Source organism: Dendrobates tinctorius, unplaced genomic scaffold (assembly GCF_039654945.1).
Source record: "Dendrobates tinctorius isolate UK_male_01 unplaced genomic scaffold, ASM3965494v1 ptg000057l, whole genome shotgun sequence".
In the NCBI taxonomy this organism is placed as follows: domain Eukaryota; kingdom Metazoa; phylum Chordata; class Amphibia; order Anura; family Dendrobatidae; genus Dendrobates; species Dendrobates tinctorius.
Genome location: NW_027361725.1, coordinates 29,521,511 through 29,548,890, shown reverse-complemented (window position 1 = coordinate 29,548,890; position 27,380 = coordinate 29,521,511). Strand labels below are relative to the sequence as shown.

At 43.3% G+C, this 27,380-nt stretch overlaps 1 long non-coding RNA gene across 1 annotated transcript; it reads left to right on the top strand.

Moving 5' to 3' along the window:
* The first annotated feature begins 588 nt into the window (after positions 1-588).
* LOC141092012 (uncharacterized) lies at positions 589-22,715 on the top strand. Its single transcript, XR_012232649.1, has 2 exons — positions 589-921; positions 22,240-22,715. It is a non-coding gene; the product is annotated as an uncharacterized lncRNA (long non-coding RNA).
* Positions 22,716-27,380: the final 4,665 nt, after the last annotated feature.

The following is a 27,380-nucleotide window of genomic DNA, read 5'->3' as shown; positions in this document are numbered from 1 at the left end:
ACTTATCCATCATGCAAAACCATCAGGGAGGCATCTGATTGGCTCCAAATTTATTCTGCAGCCGGACAACGACCCCAAACATCCAGCCAATATCATCAATGTCTATCTTCAGTGTAAAGAAGAACAAGGAGTTCTGAAAGTGATGACCCTGATCCCAACATCATCCAGGCTGTCTGGGATTACATGAAGAGAGAGAAGGATTAAGATCTGTGGTTACTTCTCCAAGATGTTTGGAAACAACCTCCCTGCCGAGTGCCTTCATAAACTGTGTACAAGTGACAAGTACAAGTGTTCCTAGAAGAATTGATGCTATTTTGAATGCATAGGACGGTCACACCAAATATTGATCTGATTTAGGTTTCTTTGGTTCATTCATTTTGTAATTGATAAAAGAAAATATTAGCTCTTCTATTGTGAAAGCAGTTTTACTTTGCAGAATTCCGTCCACACCTGCCTAAAGCGTGTGCACAGTACTCTGTTAGCATGTGCATTAGTTTTGTCATATAAAACAAAGTACCACAGATCCCCCTTCTCCAGAAAGTCAGGATTTTTATGAGATTTCTGTCGTACAACGTGGCACTGCACACACCCAGAACACATAAAAGTCTATGGCTGCCGGATGCGATGTCTCCAGATGTCCACAGCACAGTGGCCCTACACGGTTCCTTCCTAATGACAAACATACATGCTCCCAATCCGTCATCTGATCAGCAGATCTGATTGTCAGCCTTTGGTTCAGCAGTGGGGCGCGTTACACCCAGGGCTGGTCACACTCGCTGCTGTGGGACTCCGCCAAAGAAAGAAAGCATTCAGCGAGAGGAAATATTTACAGCGAGGCGAGGGACGGAAGTACAGAGAGCAGCGAGCGACCATAGACTGTCTTAACTTGGGGGATAAGTCGTCTGGAAGAAGAATAAACTAGTAAGTAACTTATTGGGCCACCTGTGGCCCCGGCTCCTCTTTTCTCTGTGTCTCCCCAGCTCCTTCTATCTCTGGACTCCTTAGGATGAGCACTATCAGATTGTGCTTATTCTGTAATCTCTCCCATTCATCTGCTCCGTACACTGGAGAAGAGTTTGGATACACCCCATGTACCTAAGGAACTTTTATGTGCGATACTCCTGTACATACTAGAATAGAACTTTCAGGTTCTACAGCTGTAAATCTAGATCTCACATTTCACAGGGCAGAAGACAAACTTTTGGAGTTTTACTTTTTTGGAGTTTTGGATCCAACTCAACTGCCACAAACTGGACGCACCTTCAGATTAGATACGCCCCACATATATAGTTACATAGTTACATAGGTTGAAAAAAGACTTTGGTCCACATATTGGAGGAGAGTTTCCAGATTAGATACACTCCATATAACTAAGAGGAGCTTTCAGATAACAGTTTTTAGATTAGATACACTACACATACTTGGGAGACAGTTTCCAGATTAGATACTCTCCACATATTTAAGAAGAGCTGTTGGATAACAGTTTCCAGATTAGATACTCCACATATAATGGGGGCAGAGTATCCAGATTAGATATACTCCACATATCTAAGAAGAGCTTTTGGATAACAGTTTCCAGATTAGATACACCACATATAGTGGGGGCTGAGTATCCAGATTAGATACTCTCCACATATCTAAGAAGAGCTTTCGGATAGCAGTTTCCAGATTAGATACATCACACATGTTGTGTGAAGAGTTACCAGATTAAGATACTCTCCACATATCTAAGAAGAGCTGTCTGATAACAGTTTCCAGATTAGATACTCCACATATAGTGGGGGCAGAGTATCCAGATTAGATATACTCCACATATCTAAGAAGAGCTTTCGGATAACAGTTTCCAGATTAGATACACCACATATAGTGGGGGCAGAGTATCCAGATTAGATACACTCCACATTTCTAAGAAGAGCTTACAGATAACAGTGTTTAGATCATATACACTACACATACTGGGGAGACAGTTTCCAGATTAGATACACCACATATAGTGGGGGCTGAGTATCCAGATTAGATACACTCCGCATATCTAAGAAGGGCTTTCGGATAGCAGTTTCCAGATTAGATGCATCACACATGTGTGAAGAGTTACCAGATTAGATAATTTCCACATATCTAAGAAGATCTTTCGGATAACTTTTTCCAGATTAGATACACCACACATAGTGGGGGCAGAGTATCCAGATTAGATACACTCGACATTTCTAAGAAGAGCTTACAGATAACAGTTTTTAGATCAGATACACTACAAATACTGGGGAGACAGTTTCCAGATTAGATACACCACACATAGTGGGGGCAGAGTATCCAGATTAGATACACTCGACATTTCTAAGAAGAGCTTACAGATAACAGTTTTTAGATCAGATACACTACAAATACTGGGGAGACAGTTTCCAGATTAGATACACCACATATAGTGGGGGCTGAGTATCCAGATTAGATACACTCCACATATCTAAGAAGAGCTTACAGATAATAGTTTTTAGATTAGATACGCTACACATACTGGGGAGACAGTTTCCAGATTAGATACACTTCACAAAGAGATTTCAGATACCAGTTTACAGATTAGATACATCACACATGTTGTGTGAAGAGTTACCAGATTAGATACACTCCAAAAATCAAAGAAGAGCTTTTGGATAACAGTTTTTACATTAGATATATCACATATAGTGGGTGAAGAGTTTCCAGATTAGGTACATTCCCTGTATCTAAGAAGACTACAGTTTTTAGATTAGATGCACTCCACCTTTTAGAGAAAAATGTTCAAAGTGGACTTGAACAGTCGGAAGACTTTTCAGATTAGATACCCTCATCTATAAAAGCTGTTAATTAATAATGCTGGGAATAATGAGTTCTGTCATTAGTTCACCAAGCCCGTGCCCACGTGATCAGTACCTGGCCCCCATTGTACAGTCTGCGTGGCATCACTTTGGTTTGCTAGGTTGCAGTCTGTTTTCGGGACGCGCCCATCATTATCATTTATGTACCTTTTTATTGCACCTTTATGTGTGAAGCTTATCTGCAGCAATTATCAATGCCATCCACAACACTACTGCATGATTTATTCATCTTTGCTCGTTTTCTTGAAGGCAATAAAATAAAATCATTGTCACCCCGTCACCATCGATCCAGGCCACGCGTGAAGAGGATCAATATTTAGGTGAAGTTGGTACGGTGCAATTATAGGAAAATGAAATGCCATCAGAATGGCTGTGATTCGGGGCAGGTCCGGTCACACCCTGGTCGATGACAGATCGGTTGTCCTTGTGGTGACTTCATGCGTCCCACGCTCACATATACGCATTTCTCTTTTTGTCCTTTTCGAGCACATTCCTGGACTCCCCCACCACGGCTTGGCACACCCTGAGAGCTCCACCGTCCGGGCTGCTATTTAAACAGCAGATGTGCGGATCTTCTTACCACATTTTACCAAGTTAACATTTCCTTGCTCCTCTCCCCTGGGTGTCCGCGGTCAGCTGAAATGATATCTTATTCCCCTCCAATTCTAAAAAAAAAAATAATCAGTTCATTTTTACAGTTGGTGCAAACAATGGGTTTTTAACCTCAGGGAAAATTTGAAAATTGGCTTTTTATAAAGACAAAGCACAATAAAAAAATAACTACAAAGTCATAAAATGCAAAGGTCTTTTTAGGTTGGGTTGATACTTTTAGATTTCCTTTAAAAGAATCATTGTAAGACCAAATTTCCCCCCATAACTACATCTAGGTCTTTGCAATATAAATCCATTGACACCTTTATATCTTCTATCTGTTGCTGCATTTCTGAGAAATTAGCATTTTAATAAATAGGCAAACTAGACGTTTAGTGCTTTGTCACCCTCAGAGCACCTAACAAGCCAATGCCTTAAGAGCTTGTTTTCCCCAACCAGCGTCTTAAAGGGATGGTCTGAAGGCAAAGTAATTTTCATTTTAAATACCGATCTATTTTGTGCAATAATTTAAACTATTTTCTAATATACTTGCATTAAAAATCACCTATTCTTCCCAAATTACACACAATCTAACTGCGTTTCTATTTGTTTTCCCTACTTCCTTTTTGATGACGCTTCATTTGAGAATCCCAGTGCATGCTGGGATGTGCAAAGTGTCATCAGGAGGCATAGGCTGTGGTCATTGTGGCAGCACCTGCCTCCTCCCTGAAACAAAGCGCTATCAGTGATGTCAACCCCACAGGTGATGTCACTGGTCTCTACACGTCGAGTGCACATAGACTATACTCTGATGCCATATAATTTTCACAGACCCAGAGATCTGCATATAATCCAAGTCTCCAATCAAAAACAAACATGTCTCTGTGATTTTTTTTTGCAGACACACGGTCAGTAAAAAAATCCATGGACATGTGAACAGTTCCATAGAACTTACCCCCTTTTAGTCTATCTGAGAAAACCACAGATAGAACACATACATGAAAAATAACATGTGAATGAGGCCTTAGCTTGACAGCAATATTAAGATATCAGTCAAACTTAGGCCTCTTTCACACATCAGGTTTTCGCCGTCAGGCGCGATCCGGCGCTTTTGACAGAAACCGGATCCGGCGAAATGCAATGCCGGATCCGGTTTCACCCCCATTGACTTGCATTTGCGCCGGATCGCGCCGGATGGCCATGCGTTTCATCCGGTTTTCGCCGGATCCGGCAATGTGTCGCAATGTGTCGCGATCCGGCTTCTGGAAAAAACGTCTACTGTAACGTTTTTTGTCTCCGGCGAAAAAGCCGGACACGCCGGATCCGGCACGTCCGGCTTTTTCACACAATGAAAGCCTATGAGCGCCGCAATGCGCCGGATCCGGCAAAAGCCGGATCCGGCGGCCGGATCTGTTTTTTTGGTCTAAGCATGCTCAGTAGCTCTGCCCACAAGACATATATAAAAGCAAGACAATGGGACCCTCAGCCACACCCAACATGCCACCCAAGAAAGCAACCAAGCGAAGCAGGAGAAGGCAGGAGACCACTGCAGCACCATCAGCACCACCACCACCCCAAATGGAGCAGCAAATAGAACATGCTGAGGAGGGGAGGCCAGCAGCAGATGAGAGACGGTAATTATCAAATCCCCCATTCCTCCAAACTAGGGCCATGGAATATCAAGATATTCATTGGCCCTTTGTTTCTCTTTATTCAACAGCCGCCAAAGAGATGCAGCAGCAGCAGCAGCAGCAGCAGAAATGGCATCACTGGCAGCAGCAATACCCACAGCCATGGAGTCTGGCCATCAACAGGACAGCACATCTTCTTCTAGGAGCCCTCCCTCGCATCGTCAGCGTTTGACGGTAAGTTTTTATTTCCAAAATCCATCATCTCTGTAATATATGTCTATTCATTGCCTTTTATTTCAAAACAGGAATCACAAGATGAAGAGGAGCTCCCAGAAGAAGAAGGAAGGGGTGGACAGACGCTTGGAGTGGGCTCACAATTCGTAAGTTTTTTGCATCAAACGCAGAAACACCACATCACACTACACACAACACATAGAAAACAATGTTCTGCAGACCAAACAGCAAACAAATGCCTACATCCAAACTCATAACATTTTTTGTTTTCTTCTCTAGTCTTCCCAATCTGGTGCTCGGCCAAGAGGTCCTCGCAGTGCCTCCCAGGGTCGTCGGCGACAGCAACGCGGCGGTCACCAGCGTGTAAGTATAAATATTTTTGCTTTGTTTTTTTGCACTTTTTATTTCATTTCTTTTGTGGAGGCTAATTATGTTATTTTTGTCTTTTTCTTTAACAGCCTTCACAGCGTGCTCCCGACTCTGACGGTGAGGATGGAGGGATTGATGTGGACCGCCTCATCGATCTCGTCAGAGAAAGGGAGCCGCTCTGGAATATGGCTGACCGCCGCCACGCTGACCTGATCATTACCCGACGACTCTGGGAGGAAATCTGTTCTCTCCTTGTGGGCCGCTGGGAGGACCTCGAAGCTCGGGACCAGATTAAAGAGCGTAAGTATATACAGTACCGGTTGCTTGATGTAAACCAGTGTTTCCCGAACTCCAGTCCTCGTGGTCCCCACGGATCATGTGTTCAGGATTTCTATTTACTATTGAAATCCTGAAAACATGACCCCTGGGGACCATGAGGACTGGAGTTTGGGAAACACTGATGTTGTATACTAACCACTCCTTTCTCGTTTCAGGGAACAGAATTGTGAATCGGTGGCGGTCTGTGAGAGATCGTTTCAAGAAGGAGTTCAATAAAGAGATGCGGGCCCCGAGTGGATCTGGAGGACGCAGGAGCAAGTACAAGTACGCACAAGCTCTGTCGTTCCTCCGGGAAACAATGCTCACCAGAAGGTAAATATTACACACCACATGTGAAAAAAATGTTAGATGTAACTTTTTTTTTTCAGCCAGGGCCATACCATGTCAGTATTTTAATTGTTTTTTTTTCTCTTTATTCCACAGCACGGTGAGCAGCACTCGGGAGCCTGCACGATTGGACCCTTCTGAGGCGATCCCTGAGGAGACCGGCACCGAGGGACACTTTGACCGCCCCGGTACATCTGCACCTTCCCTGCCTTCCCACACATTCGACCCATCTGTCCCATCCACCAGCACAGGAGCATCGTGGCCGCCTACATTACATGAAGCTGCTGGTGAGGAGATCGCTTTCCCTTTACCCCACCCTTCTGCCCCTGCCGCCTCTAGTACACCTGCGGGTACTGGGCGACAGCGGCAGAGGGGTCAGGAAAAGAGTTATGCGCAAGAGTTATTGCATCTGAATGCATCTTTCCAGAACTGTCTCAAAGTCTTGTCAGAGCAAATCTCCGCAGGCTTTCAGCAGATCAACTCCAGCATTCTGGAGGTGAAGACACTTCTGCAAACCATGCATTCAGAAGCAAGATCTTCGCCAAACCACACCTTTTTCAGGTCTGTTGTGGAGCGCATGGAAACGCTCTCTCCTGCCCAGCAGATGCATGTAATGCATTCGTGCCACGGTGCTCTACAGCAGGTTACCTCCCAACCTCCACCTCCCACCACTGTAGTTCCTCCACCTGCACCCCCTCCAGCCACTTTCCATCCTCCCCCTCCTATTACATCTGCACCCCCTCCAGCCACTTTTCATCCTCCCCCTCCTACTACATACCAGCAACCTCACCAGTACCAGCAACCTCCCCAGTACCAGACATCTCCCCACTTCCAGCAACCTGCCCCGTACCAAACTCCTTCCCCGTACCAAACTCCTTCCCCGTACCAAACTCCTTCCCCATACAACTTTCCATCAACATCATCTGCTCCTACAGTCCCTGCCCAACCCTCCACTCCACCACCCACCACCTCTTCTGCCTCCCACATGTCCACCCATTCTGTAGTTTTTTCCACACCTTCACCTCTAACTGTACCTTCCCCACCACGATCCCAGTCCTCTCTCCACACACCCAGTGTCGAAGTGTCCCGCAGCCCCTCCAGCAGTATTTCCACCCCACAGTACACAGAATTGTAATGTGTGTTTTTTGTAATAAAAATGCCCATTGGGTTTAAAACCTTTCTAAAAAAGTTTTTTTGCACTTTAAAAACATTCTACAAAAAAAAAAAAAAATTTAAATAAAAGTTAAATTATCGTTTCACAATGGTTGTCTGTCATTTCTTTCTGCGGCGAACTATGTTTTAAAAAAAGGTTAAATACAGGGTATTTCAAAGGTAAAAAGGTATTCAAAACCAGGTATATAACTGTGGGTAAATTTTAGCTTTTTGCCACAGTTGTGTTCCTGGTTGTGTTTGAAGCAAAGTATTTCACCTAAAAAGTTGTGTTTATTGTTGGTGATTTCCTACCAATGTACACAACTTTTGTTAAAAGGTGAAATACTTTGCATAAAACACAACCAGGTACACACCTGTGGCCTAAAGGTAAAAATAGTAAGACCATGACAAGATAGCCAACTTTGGTTGGCAAAGGTATATACTGTTGGTACAGAAGGTACACAAGTTTAGGGCACAAATCTTTCACACTCTGTCATCCCAGTGTACTCTGCCTTGAGGTGACATAAAGTATAGTGGAAAATTGTCCCTGAAACCGTCACAGAACTTCTAGTGGTAATATTTCCAATGACAACATCCATCTTCGCCAGTAACTTGCTCTTCTCTCCAACCTGCACTTTCTTCTCTACAACCTGTCAAAGAAGGGCTGTAGGAACATGCTATATCTAGTTTTCCAGTAGCCAATCCCGTTCGGAAGGCCACAAGGGTCAATTTTAAAAACCGGATCCGGCATAATCCGTCGAAAAACGGATAGAAAAACGGATGAACCGGATGAGACTGATCCGGTTTTGTCTGTCAAGAAAAAGACGGATCCGGCAGAAAACCGGATCCGTCACATCCGGTTTTACTAAACATTTGCCGGATCCGGCGTTCCGGCACGACGCCGGATCGCGCCTGACGCCGAAAACCTGATGTGTGAAAGTAGCCTTAGGCTACGGTCAGAGGGCCATAGAGTCTCTCATCCAAGAGAATGGGGTCGATAATTCAAAGGACAATCTGATCAGTGCTAGGGCCCCGTCACACATAGCAATCTCGCTAGCGAGATCGCTGCTGAGTCACAAGTTTTGTGGCACAACAGCAATCTCACCAGCAAGATCGCTGTGTGTGACAGCGACCAGCCCCCCTGCCGGTATCGCTGATCGCTGCAAGAAACCTCGGGACATTTCTTTCGTCGCTGATCTCCCGCTGGCCAGCACGCATCGCTGCGTGTGACAGGCGGGAGACCAGCGATCAGCTGGTAACTAACATACACATCGGGTATCCAAGGGATGCGCGTCCCTAGATACCCGATGTGTACGTTAGTTACCAGCTTCCTGCATCAGCACGCTGGTAACTAACGGAACACAGCGACGCCGCGCTGATCGCTGGTGAAGCGGTCTGTTTGACAGCTCACCAGCGTTCACATAGCGACTTACCAGCGATCCTGACATGTTGATATCGTTGTCGGGATCGCTGGTAAGTCGCTATGTGTGACTCCAGCTTTAGATCAGAGTGTCAGCAAATTGTGATCCAATTCTCTTGGATTAGAGAATCGGAGACACTGTGAGGAGAGGATAGAGAACAAAATGTCACCATCTTCTTCATTGTGTCAGTGCTCTGAAATCCAACTGCACTAAGATATCATCCAAGTGGGGTCCGATGATTTCCCACGCATTCATTGACCTGCGTGGCAGAGTGCGATCTGAATAATGGATCAAACTCGGCACGGTCCAAGGAAAAAAATTGGACATGTGCATGGCCCTGTAGAAGCAATCCGTGGAGACAGAAGTTTGTGAAGTGCTCTATTATGCCCAGAGCACTTTATGCCATCTTTCCATATACATTAACATGCTAATTTGTCAGAAATGCAGCAACAGATGTAGAATTCAAAGGTGTATATGCATTTAGGAGAAGAAGCGAGGAGGGTTGATCTTATTGACACATTTCTTCTACGATCCTTTTTGGGATCACATTATAAGGACTGTGTATAAAAGTAAACAAGCAGAAATTTTCGATAGGAGGCGAAGTATTCTTCAAAAAAAAAATAAAAAATTGACATCAGCTTGATACCAGAAGGGCCTGTAATTACTATGCTGACAAGAGGGTAAGGGCTCATACTCACTTGCGAGAGACTCACACGATTATCGTGCCAGTCTCTCGCATGAAAACCTGGCACTGCCGCGGCACTTGGACCGGAGCGTGCGGCTGCATAGAAATACATGTATCCGCACGCTCCGGTCTGAGTGCCGGTGGCTGTGCCAGGTTTTCATGCGAGAGACTCACACGATAATCGTGTGAGTCTCTCGCAAGTGAGTATGAGCCCTAAGACAATTAACCAAGCTGATGTAAGTATCATGGTAGCAGACAACGCACCAGGAATCACCAACCTTCACTGGAAGAGGAGCTTAAGGCTGTGTGCACACTGTGCCTGCTGCCTGTAGGGATCAGGAAGAAATATTTCTACACAATGGGAAAATGGTCAGAGTGGCTTCCTCTCCCCTAGGATCAGCTAGAGATGGGAAGGTTAAGTAGCTGAACTTGATAAACTAGTCAGCCCACTTGTTATGTACATGAGTCACGTATTGAGAGCCAAGGAAGGCAACTTGTTTTACTTTCTAACTCCTGCCAGTAAATATCTGGCTTGCGCATGGACGCATAATATGACCATGTGCTTGAACCTTTATGCCAAAAACAGTTGTCCATGAGACAGGGTGTGAGTACTTACCATGATGTCCAGATGGGCCGCACATCTCCTGACCAAAACTCAGCATCCTCATTGGCATAAATGAAGCTGTTGAGTTTCTACCAAGGAGACCCTTGGTGGCTCAGAGATACTATGGTCTGTACTCAAGGGCGTCTAAACTTATACTGCTAATGCCGATCAAGCTAGAATGGGCCACGATTCCATATTTCCGCCAAGAGACTTCATAGTTACTTGTCTTTCATGACAAACTTTTTTATAGCATGCCAAATTATAGAAATGGCCTTGTCTGATAAAAGTGCATTACAGCACATTGCTCGAGTATGCCATAACTGACTTGTGTGTATCCAACTGACGGCATTGCCATGAACCCTAGATCCTAAGTAGACCCGTTACCTTTTCTCTGAGCAGAGTTGCTGGTAATCAGGTGAATACAGCCATGCTATATTACAAGGTATGGTGGAAGTGGTCGGAAAACAACTTTAGGCTATGTTCACACATTGCTTTTTTTGGATCCATTTTTATCGGCAGCCAAAACCAGATCTCTTGGCAGTAAAAAAAAAAAAAAAAAGCTGGTTACAGAAATCAGGTTTCGCTTCACTTTCACTGCAGATTATATGTGTCATATGTGTCATTCATCCACAGTACATGTTGAGTTTTTTTTTTTTTAAAAAAAGCATTGTTGTGGTTTGTGCACTTTTTCATTGCTTTCTATGGTGAAAATACACCGAATGAATTGACAAACTGCAGTTTAAAATTTTAGTCAGTAAAAAAAAAAAAAAAAAAGTAATCGCATACATGAGATTTCTAAAGTCTCGTAACTTTTGCTGGTCCTGTAAAAAAGACAAAACCTAAGATAGAGACAAAATGGACATACACCCTGTAATAAGTAAAAGGAAATGTGCATAAAAATAACACTGGGTACTTAGTAAACACTGGTTTTGATAAAAAAAAAAAAAAAATATCCATCCCACCACCGCCAATGTGTATCTAGCCGGGACGGTCCTAACCACTAGTGTTAAAACCTGACCATGTGATGAAAATAACCTCAATCTGAATAAGGGCCGAGCAAGATGAGGGCCCGACTATGGACACCCTGACATGAGAAGCTATATGAACGTAATGTTGAGCTCAAAGAAAGGGAGACCACACCATTATCTGCACTGGGTGCAAAAACCTAAGACTTAACCCCCAAAAATGAACTGGAGTATAAGCTGATGTACATGCAACGTGTAGGAGCATGTTCACATTGGCCATTAAACAGGCACAACCTAACATAGAAACAGAATGATACTGTAAAAAGCAGCTTATTTGCATAAAAAATGCATAAAAAACCGCTGCAAAAAGGCAACGTGTGAACATCCCGTTATGATAGTAGCTTGATGTCATAGAAATTATCGCTACATTTTGTAAAAAAAAAGAAAAATAATCTCATTCAATGCTAAATCATCTTTTTTACTAGCACTTGCTGTTTACTGTTACTTTTTTACAACAGAGTATTTTTATACGTTTTTTATATTGTGGTTTTCTGTGTTTCGGTCTTTGGGTGGTGTGAACACTGTCCTACGGACTTGTTCGCTGTGTGCATGGCCCATGTGTTTATATTCCATTGGTTTCTTGCTTCTGCAAGATTAGGGAGGTCTCTACCCCCTCCCTTATGGGCCGTACACATATAAGCCATCTTCCACGGCGTGTCCACATCGGACATTCCCTGTCTGAATACTGCTCATATAGGTACTATACACATGATCAGGTTTTTAAATACATCCGTTAGGGACTGCTCTGATGTGGGTTACCTTGACGTTCGGTAGAGCGACTTAGTATACATTTTTTGCAAAAAACATATCAACCAAATACTCTGTTTTTATTATCTTTTTACTCGCACTTGCTGTTTACTGTTACTTTTTTACAGCAGAGTATTTTTATACGTTTGTTTTACTGTGTTTTTCTGTGTTTCAGTCTTCTGGTGGTGTGAACACTGTCCTACAGACTTGTTCACTGTGTGCATGGCCCATGTGTTTATATTAAATGCTAAATCAAGCAAATATTCCCACCCTAAGTAAGGTTAGCAAATAGTTTGCATATTATCACACAAATATTCAAGTATTGTTACCTGTTTCTGAGATTACATGAAGTTCATTGAAGCTAGGGGGATGTCTAAATTAGAAAATCTATTTTCAAGTAGCCTGTTAAAGAATGGAGAGTTAGATGGGGGTCCTGAAGAGGGGAGCATCTCTCGCTTTGGAGGACCTGGCACTTCTGTGCAAGATAGAAAATTGTAATACCTCAACTTTCCTCCGGAGGCAGTGCAAGCAAAGTGAATATTTGCTGCCAGGTTTCCCTGCTAAGAGTTTCAGCAGTGGGAGAACACAATCATTAGACATGGTACAAGAAAAATAAAAACAAAGAGAAAACAACAGTACAATCCCATTTGCCGTTTCAGGTTTCTATTTTTTTTAGAATAGTAAAGAATAGCTCAGCTGTCTACATTATTCTTGGCATTGGAGCAACAGCTATCTGGAAGAAGAGAGCCCTAATTCCAGCCTACACTGAATAGAGGCATCTATCTAATATACACCCCATCACGGTGCCGTCATTATAACATTCTTTTCCCCCATATTATTGGCTTAGCACCTGCAGTGATCTCCATGTATCTTTCTCTTACAGTAGACTGTGCAGCATGTGTGCATATATATATTAATGAGAATATTCCTGGACTGTCAGGATGGGATAAAACTTGGCATAAGTTCCAGAGCAGAAAAATCAGCTGCATAAATTAATTTTCCGCGTAGTATTTACGCATTTTGCATGGTGGTGGATTTTTCTATTTTGCGTGGATGCACCCTTGAAGTGCTAGATTCTACATATTACTGTCTGCTCTATGTCATGGGAGAAGTGGCTTTTTTTTTTCAACTGTCAGTGAACTTCCTTTCCGGTTCCCTGGTAACCTTATCATGTGTTTGCTCCCCAAGGTCACAAAGACCTTAAAACAGCAATCCTACATGCAAAGCCATTGTACATAGGGAGTAGACAGAAGCTCAGCATTCTCCCATATCAGTTACAGCACACTGAGCAAGTAAAGAACGAAAATTACACCCTTGTAACATGAACTTTAGCTATTACCTATCATTAGATGTCTAACCAAAAATTTCAGCATAGGAAAGTTTGCAATTTCGTACATCATGAGATTCCGTTATGGAAAATAAATGTAGCAGAAACTCCAGCTAGGTTCACATTGCGTTAGGGGCATCCGTTAAACGGATGCTCTAATGCAGATGTAATTTTTTTACATCATTTTTGCCCATAGCGCTAACGTATGCGCTAACGCATGGTGGCAGTCCGTTACCATGCGTTAGCCATACAGGTCTATGCACAGCGAACGCGTCTGTTCGCTAGACCCGAAGCACCTGAAAACGCGGTAGACCGCGTTCGAAGGTACGTCATAGAGTAACGCATCATCGCTAACGCATGCCGATTTTGGCATGCGTTAGGATGTGTTATTCTAATTGCGGACAAGGGGTGGGTTAACGCATCCGTTACATAGCGTTAGTGCCGCTATGTAAAGGATGCGCTCAACGCATGGCCATAACGCAATGTGAACCTCCCCTTATAGCGAAGTAGGTGTTACATTGCAGTCTACTGATTGTACTGCCAGGTTTAAGTGCTGACACATGCCATGTAATAGGGTTAAAAAGTTGTAGGGCGCCAGCCTCTTTTAAAAATTTAAGGATTGATGCCACACAAACCCTGTGACATTAATTAAAATATCCTTGTTGGTTACTCTGGGATACCGCTGATCTCTGTTGCAGTGAAGATGCCATTTGTTTGCCTGTTATTTTATTACAATGTTAATGTTATTATTTTGACATGCCACGTGCTATGCTATTAATACTTCAAATTAGTCTAGAATGTCATACTAATGCATTCTCCAATTTTAAGTTTGTGATGAGACAAAGCTGTGATGAATTTGTGTTAGAAACCTTGAACTCTGCAATCCAGTATTATTTTCTACAGAAATCCATATAATGTAAATGGGCTGTTAAGATCTGTGGGTAGGACGCTGATCTCCCTGAGAATCTGCCTCCAGAGATTATTTTAAATGAAAAGAAGAGTTACCAGTGTGAGACATGTAATGACTGACTGTCTGCTCTCCTGGTCTCACTGGAGAGTTGTGTGTGATTACACATTACAGTGGAGCTGAAATTTCCCTAATTACAAACACATCTGCAGTTGTCCTCTCACAGTGCTGTCAATTCTGTTTTACTGCCTTTCCCCACACTGGCTGCCTGTGAGATGAAAGCTGAAGCACTATGAAAGAACTGCTGCTGTAACTGTGTTTGGCTGTGCAATGCTGTACTGTGTTAGCTTTGCAGACTGTCAGTCATTACATGTCTCACACTGGTGACACACCATTTGATTTAGAATAATCTCTGGAGGCAGATTCTCAAGGCGATCTATGTCCGGCCCATATACCTAAACAGCTCATTTACATATTAAGAAAAACATGAATTTCTCTGGTATAAGACATCAGATCGCATATAAGGTACCATTTTATTCAGCTTTCTTTGATCTACATGCCCATATAGACGGCTTAGGCTAGTTTCACACTAGCGTTTATGAGCGCAGCGACGGCCTGCGCACGGCTGCCGCTAAGCCCCGCCTCCACCGGTAGCTCCGCCCACCGGCGCATGACGCTGCATGCGCCCTGCGTCCCCTATCTTTATCACTGGGGGCGCAGGCCGTGCGCAGTATGCGTTTGGCGGCGCATGCGTCCTTTTGACGGTGCACCGACCTGCGCCAAACGCAACCTGTTGCAGTTTGGTTGCGTCGGCGCACCGTCAAAAAGGCGCATGTGCCGCCAAACGCATACTGCGCACGGCCTGCGCCCCCTGTGATAAAGATAGGGGGCGCATGCAGCGTCATGCGCCGGTGGGCGGAGCTACCGGCGGAGGCGCGGCAGGGGGCGGGGCTTAGCGGCGGCCGTGCGCATGCCGTCGCTGCGCTCATAAACGCTAGAGTGAAACTAGCCTTAGGAGGTTAGGAGGGTTGATTCTACTGACAGATTTCCTTTAAGCTATTGAAACAACATCAGTGCATAGTTTCTGCAATCACATGACCACCAGGGGCCACTACATTCTATACCCTTTCTTTAAGGGGCACACCACCATCATCCCTTAATTTAATTTGAATTTTCAATTCCGGCATTCATCACATATGCAGATTCTCCGATGGACTGTTAGCAATAAGAGCCACATTTTGTAAACCCTGCTAACATCCGAGGACTGGAAGGTGTTTAAATCACTGGATGAATGTTACTAAATAATAACACATCCGTTATGGAGCTGAATTAATAACTCAGCAGAAGAAAAGACATAAAGTAACACAAAGTTATGGATATACATACAGTATTTTTTCTGGACACTCCAAGATGAAAACGGAGAATAAAATAGAAGAAATCAAGTCCATAAGTTTAGTGATATATGCAGAGTAGGTAGGGATGGCATTACAGGAGGGTAGCCATCATCATAGCAAGAGATTAAGGGCATTCTTTATAAAGGCCCTGTGTGGAGACATTCTGCTGTCACTATTATGTGAATGCCATACTAATGAGTAATCCAGCAGACATACAGTGCGTCCTATTATTTTATCAAACATCAGTTTCGCTATGGATTTTTAAATCTTAGTGTAATAATTATATTTTATTATTGCAATGTCCAGCATCTGGTCCACTGACTGTATGAACTAATGCCACTAAGCTTTCTAGGATTTTAGCAGACATCGTGTAGGTGTTTAGATAAAGCAGAACTGATCTCATCATCTATCTGTTATCTGTTGCAATAGCTCAGTAGCATTACCTGATGTCCGTTGTCATAGATAAGAGAGAGCATTATGCCACAGGAGAAACTGTGACTGCATTATCAATATCATTTGTGCAATCTACATTATTTTTTATTGTTGTGGCACCCGGTGATGTTTAGACACAAAGCCGTGACTATGCTAGGGCTTAAAGGTCACTTGCTTACCTTGCCAAGGGTGATCCTCAAACTCTTCTCTGTAGGCATCTTCATGAGGATCATGTCCCCTAGGCTAACAATATTAGATTTACCTACAAGGAAGAAGGGGATCTCAGGAACCTAGAAGTGCAGGAATTTAAAAAAAAAAGCCAGATTCAGGAGTCTGAGAACACCAGGTCAAAAAGACTTCAATTTACAGCAAGTGACAGGTCCTCTCTAACCCCTTTACCCCCAAGGGTGGTTTGCACGTTCATGACCGGGCCAATTTTTACAATTCTGACCACTGTCCCTTTATGAGGTAATAACTCTGACATTTTGTACTTCATGTTAGTGGTAAAATTGCATTCATATAACTTGCGTTTATTTGTGATAAAAATGGAAATTTGGTGAAAATTTTGAAAATTTCACAATTTTCCAACTTTGAATTTTCATGCCCTTAAATCACAGCGATATGGCACATAAAAAAACTTACTAAATAACATTTCCCACATGTCTACTTTACATCAGCAAAATTTTGGAACCAAAATTTTTTTTTTTGTTAGGAAGTTATTATAAGGGTTAAAGTTGACCAGCGATTTCTCATTTTTACAACACCATTTTTTTTTAGGGACCACATCACATTTGAAGTCACTTTGAGGGGTCTATATGATAGAAAATACCCAAAAGTGACACCATTCTAAAAACTACAACCCTGACAGTACTCAAAACCACTTTCAAGAAGTTTATTAACCCTTCAGGTGCTTCACAGGAATTTTTTGAATGTTTAAAAAAAAAAAATGAAGATTTAACTTTTTTTCACAAAAAAATTACTTCAGGTCCAATTTTTTTTATTTTACCAAGGGTAACAGGAGAAATTGGACTGCAAAAGTATTGTGCAATTTGTCCTGAGTACGCTGATACATGATATGTGGGGGGGAACCACTGTTTCGGTGCATGGCAGAGCTCGGAAGGGAAGGAGCGCCGTTTGACTTTTTCAACGCAAAATTGGCTGGAATTGAGATCGGACGCCATATCACATTTGGAGAGTCCCTGATGTTCCTAAACAGTGGAACCCCCCCACAAATGCCACCATTTTGGAAACTAGACCCCCAAGGAACTTATATAGATATGTGGTGAGAACTTTGAACCCCCAAGTGCTTCACAGAAAAATACGCAGCATGCTCATTCTTTGTGCGGAATTGCAGGAATTCCGCACCCATAGGAATGCATTGTTCTGCTTACTTTCCGCATGTGGCTATACCCACCATGCGCAAAGTAAGCGGAAAATGTGTGGATGGTACCCAGGGTCTGGAGGAGAGGAGACTCTCCTCCAGGCCCTGGGTACCATATCCCTGTTAAAAAAAAGAATTAAAATAAAAAATCGTGATATTCTCACCTTCCGGTGTCCCACGCAGCGTTCCCGCCTTTCACCACGCTCCCCTCATCTTCCGGTCCCAGTGATGCCTTGCAACAATGACCCCAGATGAAGTAGCATCTCGCGAGGCCACTACGTCATCAAAGGTCATTGTCGCAAGGTATCACTAGGAACGGGAGTTGCCGGGAGCATCGCGAGGATCGGGGATGCTGCGTGGGACGCCGGAAGGTGAAGAAAACACGATTTTTAATTTTTTTTAATTATTTTTAACTTTGTATCTTTTTACTATTGATGTAGCATAGGCAGCCTCATAGTAAAAAAGATGGTCACACTCGTCAAACACTATGTTTGACGAGTGTGACCAACCTGTCAATCAGTTTTCCAAGCGATGCTATAGATCGCTTGGAAAACGCTAGCATTCTGCAAGCTAATTACACTTGCAAAACGCTAGTTAAAATGCAGGAAATACGCGGCAATTACGCGTGCAGAATTCTAGCGTATTTCCCGGGGCAATTCCGCAACGTGTGCACATAGCCTAAATCATTTTAGCTGACCATCATTGCCCGAAACAAAGTTGACTATGTTGACATTTTTCATGGTTTACGTACAAAAGATTTTTATATGTTTATCTAGAAAAATGTTCACATAAAGATTATTCATCCTTGACTTACTATTACTGGATAAATATGGACAGTCTAAACGGCTGTATGGCCTAAAATGTGTACGACATCAACACCGAAACCCAAGTCCACCAGTCAATCAATGGTTCAACAACTGTCAATCATCAATCTACTTCTATATAATGTATGTGGCTCCCTTTAAGGGTTAAGGCGCATTATGAATTTTTAATGCATTTAAAAAAAATGCACAAAGGCAAGTAAATTCCACATCAGCTTTTGACTGTCTTCTTGTAGTTTCAGTCTGTCTTTTTCTTGTCCTTCCAGCTGCTGTGACATCACATCCCTTTCCTGGAATAAACCACACTTGCGTTTTCTGTTGTTGTGGAACTGCATATAGAACATGTAACTAAGCAGCAACACTAGCACGTGTTTTTTTTTCTTTTATTTATGCAAAAAGTAAACTTTCCGTTACAGTCTATACGAAAAAAAAATAAAAATGGCAAAATAATTCGAAAATCTGAACCGCGTGACAATTTCTGGGAAGGACAGGTACGCGAGATTTCAGAAATCTCATGTACTTTACTAATTTCCTCTTTTGATACAAAAATAAAATGCAGGAAGGATGCACCCCTAGTGACCCTCATTGACAGTACAGCATACATTTTTACATGATGATACTATATGAGGACAATAGTGTCCCAGGCACCATTGTGTAATATGCCATAAGACAAGAGACTCTTTTCTTTATTGAGTTGGTGACTGACATCATCCAGCACTTTGCATTGTCCTAGTCTTCTCTCTGCAGGATCATTATCAGCGGGGTGTAAACACTTTACCTTACTGTAGTTGTAAATGTCAGTTACCAGGAACTTCTGCTTTCTAGGCATTGCTGGTGTGCGGCTCAGTGATTATGGTGGAAGACTTTGCAAAGCAGCTTGCTCTTATTAACTGTGACTCCCCCGCTTGGCTGCAGTTTCTGGTGACGGTTCTCTAGTCTTATTGTCTTCACTATTACCTTTTTATTACATGTTGTTTTTTCTTTCTTTCCTTATTTTAGTTCTTCACAGCACAGGTTAGATTTGGCTCTCTGTACCATATTGTACGTGGCTACAATGCAAATCAAATATAGCTAAAAAAACAACATACACAAAATGTGCATGTATTGGAACGTCTCCGGTCACTAGCAGGCATAATGATGTCCATGTTTTCCTTCTGCCTGCTCTTTTATAACCTATAAAGATGGATTGTGTGATCTGACGATGGAAGGAAAGACACTGGCAGTGAGAGAGAGGTTGCAGGCTGTGCTGCTTATTAAAGGGAATCAGCATAATAGGGTCAGAGACCAGCGGTGTACATAGAAATCATGGGGCCTCAAAGCAGAAGTTCTAATCCCCCCCTCCCCAAAAGAAAATATATATACTGTATATTCGACAAGGTCACAGAAGAGCATATTTCACAACTTTGCAGCCCTTACATGGTAATTCCCTTCCCTCATGGAAAGCCCTAGATTCAACTTTCATTGTCCCCAACCCCATAAAGTATGCCAACAAAAGTGCTCCCAAACACAGTATGATACCCCCGAAGTGAAGTCCTCCAAAGTACCCTCCACATGTTCAGTATGATGTTCCTACTGTGCCACCCCCCCTGCAAAGTATGGTGACCCCCAACACAGTATGATGCTCCAACTGTGATCCCTACACAGAACTTCATACAGTATAATGGCCCTCCATTTATTCCTGTAAATTGCATAATGGACCCCAAAAAACCCTTGTAAAATGTATATTGGCCCCACAAAGCCCTTCAAACCATATAAAGGCTCTCCACATAGCCCCGCAGACAGTATAATGGCCCCCACATAGCCCTTTATAAAGAATAAAGGCTCCCATATAGCCCTCAATAGAGTATAATGGCTCCCCACATAGCCCTCTATAAAGTAGAAAGGCACCCATATAACCCTTTATATAGTTTAATGGCCCCCACGTAGCCCTCCAAATACCCTTCCATATAGTATAAAGGGCCCCACTTAACCTTTCATATAGGATAATGGGCCCCACATAGCCCTAAAAATATTATAATGGCCCCCACATAGCCTTCAATATAGTATAATGTACCCCACATAGGCTTCTATGCAGTATAATGCACACCACATTGCCTTCCACATAGTATAACGCGCCCCATATTTCCTTCTACATAGTATAATGCACCCCACATTGCTTTCCATATAATGTATTGCACTGCACATTGCCATCCATGTAGAATAATATTTCAAACATTGCTTTCCATATAATACAATGAGCCCCACATTGCCTTCCATGTAGTATAATGTGCCCCACATTTCCTGTCTGCCATATAATATAATGCACCCTCACATTGCCTCCCATATAGTATAATACACCCTACATAGTATAATGGACCCCATATTGCCTTCCATATAATATAATGCATCCCACATTGCCTTCCACATAATATAATGTACCCCACATTGCCTTCCAAATAGTATAATGCGCCCCACATTGCCTTCCACATAGTGTAATGTGCCCCACATTGCCTCCCACATAATATAATGCACCTCATGTTTCCATCCACCTAGTATAATGTGCCCCACATAGCTTTTCATATAGTGTAATGGACCCCACATTGCCTACCTTTGCTGGCACTGGGCCTCCTATGCTCACGGGCCCCATAACGGTTGCATGGTCTGTCGCCATTGGTGGTACGCCATTGATAAACACCCTGGTTCCAGTGATGTGCCACTTACTAGGCTGTTTGCTATAGTTGTGATAAAATCACTGTTTTGTCTGCTGGAGATCTCCCAGTTCTCTGAATATTGAGCTCCTTATGACTTTATCCACTTTCCTGATTGGCAGCTTTCTGCCAATGCACAGCATACACAGAAAGCTGCCAATTAGTGGTGGGAGCCAAGGAGTAAAAAAAAACAAAACAACTCCGCATTCAGCCGGTTAGTATATGAAAAAGAACAATTATAAATTACATTTTCTTAGGTATGCGAGGAGCTGGGCTCTTAAGAAAGAAGAGTGCTTTTAAAGACTGAAAGGATGAGGTTATAGTTAATATAGGAAAAACCTGGTGACAGGTTCCCTTTAAATCCATGGCATGCCAGTTTTTTTTTTTTTTTTTAAATATCATGCTGCTTATTTCAACCCTCCACATTGAAGTAGATGAATTTTGCAATTCATACCTATCGGGAAAATTAACATTTTAAAATCCTCACTGCAAGTTACTATAGTCTAGGTGCGGAAAATTTCCACTATAAGTAGATGAGATTTTTTTTTAGATTTTACTTATTCTGGTAGTATATTATACTGCAGATTTACCACATACAAACCTGCAGCAAATCTGCTACATGTGCAGCAATTCTGTCAATACTTAGTGTACACAGTGTAATATATGCAGTGGCACGTAAAAGTCTGGGCACCCCTGGTCAAAATTACTGTTATTGTGAACAGTTAAGCAAATTGAAGATACAGTGATCTCTAAAAGGCCTAAAGTTACAGGTGACACTTCCAGTCCTGTGAGGTTCCAGAGCCATCTTGCATGCACTGCTATTTTGAGGTCTAGCCACAGATATTCAATGATGTTCAGATCAGGGGACTGGGACGGCCATTGTAAACCCTTCGCCTTTCGCCTTTTGAGGTCGTCTATTGTGGATTGTGACGTGTGTTTAGGATCATTATCCATTTGTAGAAGACATCCTCTTTCCAACTTCAGCTTTTTTACAGATGGTATTATGTTTGCATCAAGAATTTGTTGAAATTTCATTGAATCCATTCTTCCCTCTACCTGTGAAATGTTCCCTGTGCCATTGGCTACAACACAACCCGAAAGCATGATCAATCCACCCTCATGCTTAATGGATATCGAGATGTCCTTTTCCTGAAATCCTGTGCCCTTTTTTCTCTACACATACCATTTGATGATCAGTCACCTCTTACATTTCCGTGTTTCACCATTGTGTTCATTTTACTTGAGTTATTCTGTATAACCAGTTATTAAGTAGGTTATAGTGTTTTTCACCCTCTATATCCTTTTCTCCACAGATCCACAATGGCGAGTTGTTCTTGCATTCTATGGTGTATTTTTTGGATTATAGTCCTAATTTTCGTGGGCTGGCCGCTCAGCATCTTTTTTGGAGGTCTGTATGGCTTTCTGGCACCCCTCACTACCTGTGTGGGCCTGGACAAGGTGACGGACTTGCTTCTACAGGGGGTTAACTTGGGCAGAACCTGTGCAGAATATGCACGTGCGGGCAAATCACTTTGTTGAGCTAAAGATATGGACGCTCAACAACTTGGACAAAGCTTCATATCAAGTCACCAAGACCCCTCACCTGTCTGAACAGAGATGTTCACATTCCTGAGGAACGCCAGCAGTCTTATCTGAAGAGTGTATTGCTTTGCAGGATGTCTCACCGTGGGGGTTATATGTACCGTTGTATTACCTGACGTATTTTTCATTAACTGTATTACCAATTTTTGTTTGTATGACTTCATTATAAATAAGAATATTCCCATCAGTCTTGTTTCTTTTTAAATCAATTTCGCCATGTAGCTAAGCTCACAGTTATCAGATTGTAGTATATTTGGGGCTTTGGTACTAGAACATTAACTAGGAAAAGACCAAAGAGAATCCAAGGAAAACTATTTACAGTGGAAACCCGATAGCTTCAAAAAATAAAGGGCCTTTCAATATTCAATGGCTGACATTCTGACGCCTGTTGCCCACGGCCGGTGTCCAGCTGAACAAACTGCTCCCTGGGCCCCCAGGTGGAGTCATGTGCAGGGAACAGGTGCAGGAACAACTGCACGGCTCCATACATGCGTATGCACACACGGATACAGGACTCTTTGTCACCCAGTGATTTAGTGCATGGTCTTTGACTATTATTATTATGCACTTCCTTTCCACCATAATGCAGCAAGAAGCCTGGTAATAACAATTTATAATGCCTGCTATGCAATGATCATACATTTTGCAATTTATATCTAACACATTAAAAGAGATTTTTTGATAAAATCTTGTAAATCTTATAACCCAATATGTAGTTAAATAGAAACCCTAAACCCGTTTCCCAATGATAGTGTGCAAAAAGAATGTACGTTGCCGTCACCAGGTCAATAGTTCCCAACATGGCAGCAGTCAAGTGCCTTACTGATGTGACTGCCTTCTTGGCTGTGACCTCTACTGTGCAGGCGACCACAGTCCTCACTACATGAGCAGATCTAGGAGATTCTGGAGTCCCAAGGTAGGGAAGTGCTCTGGCTGTCATCACAAAAAACTGCCCAACATTTCCCCGCTTGTTCTGACTGACAGCACCAGCTGTCTGTTGCCATTGTAATAATATGCCGGTGTTGGGTATGTCACCACGGAACAGACAGACCAACAGTTAAAGGGTTTATTTACCGGGATCAGGTCCTCCTCGCACGGAGGAAACAGTAGGGAATAAACTGGAAATATACAGGAAGTAAAACAAGTTTTCACACAATCAAACAGTGCAACAGTAATGAACGGAATTTCTTGGAAACATCAGTCTGATGAGGGCTTGCTTGCAGGGTCGTCTTCTCCACCGTAGGCACCGACAACAGCAGCACTTGTCGTCTCTCTAGACTCTGTAGTCTCTAGTAACCCACAACCAGAGTCTCAGGGGTTACAGCGGGAGGCAGAGGGGATACTGGGCAAATGGGGTCCCCTCTGCCCTGACTCTTTTGCTTCAGCACTACAGTCTCTCTCGGGGGGGAACAATGCTCAGTCTCTTACCAAGTCTCTCAACAGGAATCAGGGGCTTGGTACTAACACCATGGGTACCAGGGCCAAGCGCGGGGATCACTGTCTCTGCACGGGCCACTGTCTCTGCATGGGCCCACTGTCTTTACACGGGCAATGGGGCACACCTCTCCAGTCACTGAGGACTCCGCTTCCACGTACTCACGGTATTCAATTTCTCTGTCAAGTCCCCCTGTGCTTGCCCTCTGACCGAGAGCTCTTTCTCCTCCCTGGGGCGCGACTGCATCCTGTCCTGACTGCTGCACACACAGCTCTGACACTGGCCTGTGCGCCTTTCCCGCTCTCAGCCTGTGTTCCTTCCTGTCCCGGTCTGAAAGTCTTCCCCCCGGGGTATTTGCGGTACAGCTCACTGGTTCTGGACATGGAGCAGAAGAGGTAACTCCCTACCGACCCTTCTTGTGTTTCACCCCCTTACACCATCATGCCCAGCTTGAGCAGTAGTTCAATGAGACTGATGCCCACAACTGGGAGTCTATGTGCGTACACCTCCATGAAAGAACTGCAAGGCACTTCAGTCAGAAGGACGTTAGGGAGGGTTTCGTGGTGACTGATATCTCTTTTGTTTGTCTTGGGATCAGCCACTAGACTCTTGCAGCCATATTTGCATTTAAGGGGGTTTTACACATAGCGATATCGCTATAACGTCACCGATTTTGTGATGTTATAGCGATATCGCTGTGTGATACTTACCTCCGACCGGCTCCCCCGCTGTGCATCGCTGATCGCGCGAGAATGTCCGGCTCCATTTCTCGTCGTCAACTTCCTGCTGTGACAAGGAGCGACGCATGGAGGCGGGCGGGAGGACGCCAGAATCGCTGTGTGTGAAAGGTGAGTATCGTGCGCTGCGTTGCTGCTGCATCGCTGTGAGATCTTTCTGTGTGAAAGCTCACGAGCGATCATTTAGCGATGCACCAGTGATCCTGACCGGGTCGTATCGCTGGTCGGATCGCTGGTACATCGCTAAATGTAAAAGGGCCTTTAGTCTAAAAGTGTGTTTTTTCAGCATTAGAACAGGAAAGCAATGTTTGTCTTTTTTAGCTATCCAGTGGTGTTATTGATGTAACAGAAAAAAATTGGACACACTCCCTTTAATTTACCAGATTTTTTTTCATCCTTTCTTTCAAGGATGGACTGGCCCAATAGAGTGCCAAGAAATCCTCTGCTGGGCTCAAACTATGATACAATAATGTGCAGCAAATATGGCATTTCAATTTGAAGAGGTGACTTTGGAGGAAATCCCTTGTCGGCGTCGCTAGTATACATTTCTTATAGCCTGTTTCATGAATTATCTATTAATAAGCTCCATTTATGACACAAACATACTCTGCAGCACTGTACAATCTAGAAGGTAAAATGATAAGACACAAAAGCAGAAAGGGAGGGCTTACAATGTTAATGCAATAAGCACATGGTGTGTCATGATTCCACCACTCACGATGTGCTAAGGACGCTGTGAGTGACAGTTCAGAAACCCTATAGGACCAGGGGCATACTGCGCTTTCAGTATTGTGAATAACAGCCCAGCTGTCCAATCTGGCTGGGCCTGTAGGGTTTCCTTCAGGTGTCACCCGTTACCTGGCTATTTAGATGGCCGGCAATGATCAGAACACTGACGTTTGTATTACCCCTTTTGCCTTTGATGCACTTAAGGCCCCATCACACTAAGCGAGATCGCTGCTGAGTCACAAGTATTGTGACGTAAGAGCGATCTCACCAGTGATATCGCTGTGTGTGACATGGATCAGCGACCAGCCCCCCTGCCGGGTATCGCTGATCGTGCCTGAAAGGTCTGGACTTTTTTTTGGTCGCTCATGTCCCGCAGCGTAGTATGCATCGTCACGTTTGACACCTACCCAACGACCTCGTTAGCGACTCAGAAGCGAGACAAAGGCGTGGATTAGCGTTCCCGATTCCACGCCTCCCTCTGCTCCGATTGGTGGTCGCTACAGCGTCCTGATTGGCGGGCTTGCTTTTAAAAGAAGGTAACATAATAGAGCTTCAGTTCTTTGTTCCTGACCCGGGTGTGTCCTAATTCAGATCCTATTTGCGTTCAACGGCTGCGACTCCACATTGTCTCATCTGCTTTTTCATCTGTATTCAACGGTGCTTCTATAGACTGTGTTTATGGTAGGTATGTTTTTTGGGGTCTCAACAGAGTTTCCACTTTTTAAAGATTTTTTTAACTCTTTTAAAATTATTTGCTACAGTTGCTCTGGCGGGAGGGTGGGAGTTTTTTTTTTGTGAACAAAGGGTCATGCATGGGCAGCCATTTTAGGGTGTATGAAGTGAACACACCCAACACCCTGTATTTTTTTGTAAAATTTTTTTGCTTTGGTGGCTTACTTTTTAAAATGTTCCATGCATGTTCAGAGTATCGTAACCTTTATTTTATTTTTTTTTACAGATGTCTTACAATAGTGAGGAGTTCGTTCGGGAGATGATTGAGCTGTATCGGTCTCTGCCATGTCTTTGGAAAATAAAGTCCGCCGACTACAGCAATAGAATCAAAAAAAGGGAAGCATATGAGAAAATGATTGCCCTGTTTGAACATAATCATAACCCGAGCGAGAAGGTTGACAAAACTCTTGTTCGTAAAAAAATACAGTCTCTCCGCACAGTTTACAAGAAGGAGCTGAACAAGGTGGAGAAGACGAGGAAGTCGGATGCCAGCACAGATGAGGTGTAAGTGCCCTTGCTGTGGTACCACGACTTACTCGGCTTCACCCGTGACCAGGAACTTCCAAGGAAGACAGTGCGGCCGAATCATGGAACCAGACCAAGAGATCGAGAATGATCCAGACTCCCCTGTTGGAGTTGTAAGTACCTTCTTTTTTCCCATGAAAATTGCATTTTTACTTTGCATGTACATGCCATACTTTATTTGAAAAATATTAACTATGGTTGTACCCGTAAAATTCTGCAGTTCAATAAAGTAATCAATATATCACCCCACTCAGTTCTCATAACGTACAATCCGATCTTATATCCTGTATAGCTATAGCCTCCCTTGACATTTATCGCTTTTGGAAATCTACCCATCCAGTTACATTTTTAGGGTGTGGCATTGAAAGTTGTGAAATATTAGCCATTCTTTGCTTAACTTTTTTTTTTTTGGTTTCTTTGTTTTTGTTCCCACAGCACCGACAGCAAGAACAGGCCACGCAAGGGAGTGACACCATCACCGAGAGTGAAAGGAGTATGGAGGAGGCATTAGAGGGGTTGAGTCAAGAACTTGCTCCCCTTACTTTATCTCGACGGCAAACAAATTCACGGAAAAGAAAGGGAACTTTGCCCCCGTCCCCAGGTCGACTGGATGAAACTTCGACCGTCAAAAGTGTGATCGCCCGTGACCCATCTTGGCAACATTCATGGACACAAATACAAGAGCCACTGCGGA